Here is a 3,835-nt window from a genome sequence, read left to right on the forward strand (position 1 = left end):
TGGGGCAGTTCAAGTAAAAAACAATGTTTGATAGGAAGGGATGTCTCTTCTGTAACGCTAGGTGCTTTGAAGTTACTGCAGGCAGTGTGAGTCGCTCAGGCGCATGCCCCTCACCGTCACGAAAGTGTTTCGCTCCTTTTCGCAGGTTGGAAATTTTTGGTTCATACACTATTGCGATCCCAATAAAGGCTTCTGATGGATATTTGACATTGGCAGTTCCGTGGGACTGCCTGGGTCCTTCAGCAAGACAGGCGTATAACCTGTTCTTCATTTTTAGGGCAATGCAGTGTAGGACGCTATGCAACGTGGATCAATAAGAAATGAAAAAGCAAAAAGAAGAGGGAAGTAATGTCAGTGGTGGATACACGGACTCCCCGTTGGCGTTATCACGGAAATATTGGCTCAATATGGGCAAAATGAGCTTGCCAATATGGGCATCCCATATTAGTCTCATATTGGCAGCCCATATGGGTCCAATACTGGACCAATATTGGCGTGCTGCTTGAGGCCTGTCCGCTTTATTGCAGGAGAGAATTATGCATTTGGTGTTTGTGTTGAAGAGAAAAAAATCTGCTATTTCTGCCTGGAAAACCCGAAAATAAGGCGCGATTTTCTGTAGTCCTTTTTTTTTTTTTTTTTGTCAGTTGTGCAACACCGTGTCGCAGGCCTATTCTGTCAATGTAAGTCCACATCCTATTTCTTTATTCATTCATCTTGATATATGCAAGATATGAGCACTCTGAGTTATCCGGTGTTTAACTGAAAAATTAATGCATCCAATGATATGCACGGTGTAAGACGCGACAACTTAATGTAATTTAAGTTTAATGTAATTTAGAAACTGATAAGTCAAGTATTAGGTGGCTTTATGTTTGTTCCTCAGAGATTCCTTTTTCTTTTTTTCTTTTCTTGCATATTGCATAGGATTTTCCAGCAAATTTTCCTGTTTCCAAGCATATTTCCAGCAAATCAGAAGCGCACTCAACTGCAAGCGACCAGTGCCACATCAGACTGGAGGTGCCTTGTTTGCAAAGCACGGTGGAGGGAAATAGCACCGGGTTCTGTGTGGCTCTATTGCACATCATGTGGGCGGTGGGGTCAAGAGGGCCGTGTAGGTGCTTGCATTGCGAAAACTAATTTGTATCGTTCATTACCACGGCGTGTCTCACCTTGCCCCACGCGATGTCTCGTTTTTCCCCGAGGGTTGGGGCAAGGTGAGACAGTCTGCATTTTTGAATTTCTTAATTGTTCTGTGTTTATCTTAGAACCGGCTACGTCGGTTCTGATTAACAGATCAGAAGCTCTATCGACCTCTGAGAATGTGCATATGGCTATTTTTTTTACGCGAAAAATAAAAATTCCATATTCAATTGCAAATTTCTGTCTCATCTTGCCCCACCTTCCCATACAAGATGTAAAGACATTTGTACTTTTAGTTAAATTAATTACATTACACTTACACTTAATTAATTACATTAGTACTTTAGTTAAGAATTAGTAGTTTAAATGCAATATATTTAAATATGGCTCATCACTGAATAGATGGATGCGTGTGCCATAGACCCTAGATTCTTTCCCCGCCTTACCCTAGTGCCATCAAGTTGCACTGCAATATGTTAATCAAGATCACCTGCGACTGCTGCAGGAACAAGAATAAGGATGTGCTACTAATTATACTTCATACGTTTGCTCAATGCGCAATTTTCTGTATCTTCGCTACAGTACTCGAAGTATTTGCGTACACAGCACGCGTTAAGTAGAATTCAGTAAAAGCTAGCACTCTACGTTGGATTTGACAACGATGTGCACGAAGCTACTTTCGGCAAGAAATACTGTTTGTGTTGAATGTATACATTATTCAGCTGGTTGCTGCATAAAATCCAGGATAATTGACGAAGAAAATTTACTGTGAAATTCACGAAGGAAAGAATCGCTATCTTATATAATATGCTCTAATAAATGTATATCCCCCCCCCCCTTATATACGCGTAACGGATGAAAGAATATGTAGTTTAGACATAATCTGCGCTTTGATTGGAACCATCGCGCCACCATCGCTACTGAGCACACTCATAAGCACACTTTCCACTCAAGGAACAGCTGGATCCCCCTACACTTGAAATGGCACCAATTTAATCACGCCTGGCTTCGGGATTCGAGAGCACCAAAGACAGAGAGAGAGAGAGAGAGAGAGCCATTGCAAAGTGGTCCTTGTGAAGGAGAGCAGGTGTCTCGCCTATAGGAGCCGTTGAATCCGCTTCTACAGCCGAGGATCCGTTCGCTTCCCCCTGCCATCATCGTCGGGAGGTAGCGGCCGACATCGTTAATTATGCGCCAGTGGAGTGTACTTCACGGGAGTTTCTTGATCCAGACGTAGGTGAAGTAAAGTTCGTAACTCGGCGTCACTCTCAACGGCAGCACAGCTGAGGTAAAATCTGAGATGTCGTTCCTGTTGGCTCAGAATATACATCACAAGTGCTTCAGTTTTTATCTGGTTGTGCATCTTGTTCACATTTGAATGCGATAGGTATAGCCACATAGTTTACAGAGAAGTTTATAAATCATCTTGCAGACACTCTTGTTAGAAAAAGATGTCACTGTCATATCTTGAGAGGACGTGCTGCACTTGAGCATCGTTCGAGTAGCGCCGGAGCTTCGGCAACGCTTTCGAAGGTCCACCTTTGCTAGTGGTGGTGTTGGTGGTGCTGGTAAAAGAGCTCGCCGTTGTCGGCATCCCAGAGGTGGGCAAAGTCACGACTGATGCCCTGGGGATTGTGCGTCCTGGGCCGACTTCTAAGGGAACTGTGCCGACATATGTCTGAAAGCGTCTGAGGAACACCCAGGAAAAAACCCAGGCACACCTTTGCCCTTTCTAGGAAGACGATGCCAACAACAATACATATGTGACCTTGGAGCCTCGTGAAGAAGCGAGCTCGGATGCAGTCTATTTCTCGGGGGGGGGGGGGGTATGTTTATTAAGAAAAAAAGAAAGGAAAGGTTTATTTCTCGGTAGTACTGCTTGCATGTGCCCCTCTGCACTGGTTCTGTGATCGTGCACACAAAATCCAGTTCATAGGTCACAAATCAGCAGCAAATTGCAATGTGGGTATGAGTAATGATGAGATCTAATGTCGCTCATTGATCAACTGGAAAGACTGCAAAGCCGTGCTGCTCGTTTTATTCTCGGTAGCTATACCCGCACAGCCAGTGTGACCCTGATGAAGTCAACTCTTAATCTATCCCCCTTATCACATCGCCGTCAAACAGCTCGTCTGTGCTTGTTCCACAAAATATATTACCGCAATCAAGCTTTAAAACGTTTATTACTTACAAGTCCATCGTACACATCATCGAGAGTGGATCATCCACAAAAGGTCGGCGTCCCCTTTTGCGCTAAGAAAACCTATTTTGACTCATTTGTACCAAAGACATCACAACAATGGAACCATCTTCCTAGTCATATCACCTCCATCACTGATAGCGCACAGTTTAGAAAATCGCTATTTGATCACTTAAATGTAACATAACCTGCATACCGGGTTTCCAGTAGAGTAGTGGTGATATTTGTTCATTCAGTATTATTGCTAATTCTTTTTTTCTCATTTTTTTCTTTTATTGAACTTGTTTCTGTTCCACTAGTGTTTACCAGCTTTGTATTATCCTAGCTGCTCCCCTCTGTAATGCTGTAAAGCCCTGAGGGTACTCAAATAAATAAAAATAAATAAATAAATAATGTATACATAAGATGTTATGGCGTTGAGGCTAAAAACAACTGGTTATTATGTTGTTGTTGCTGGAATACGTGGAAGTTATAGTTGCCGAAGCGAACAGTGCA

The sequence above is a fragment of the Ornithodoros turicata genome, chromosome 2 (assembly GCF_037126465.1).
Source record: "Ornithodoros turicata isolate Travis chromosome 2, ASM3712646v1, whole genome shotgun sequence".
Taxonomy (NCBI): domain Eukaryota; kingdom Metazoa; phylum Arthropoda; class Arachnida; order Ixodida; family Argasidae; genus Ornithodoros; species Ornithodoros turicata.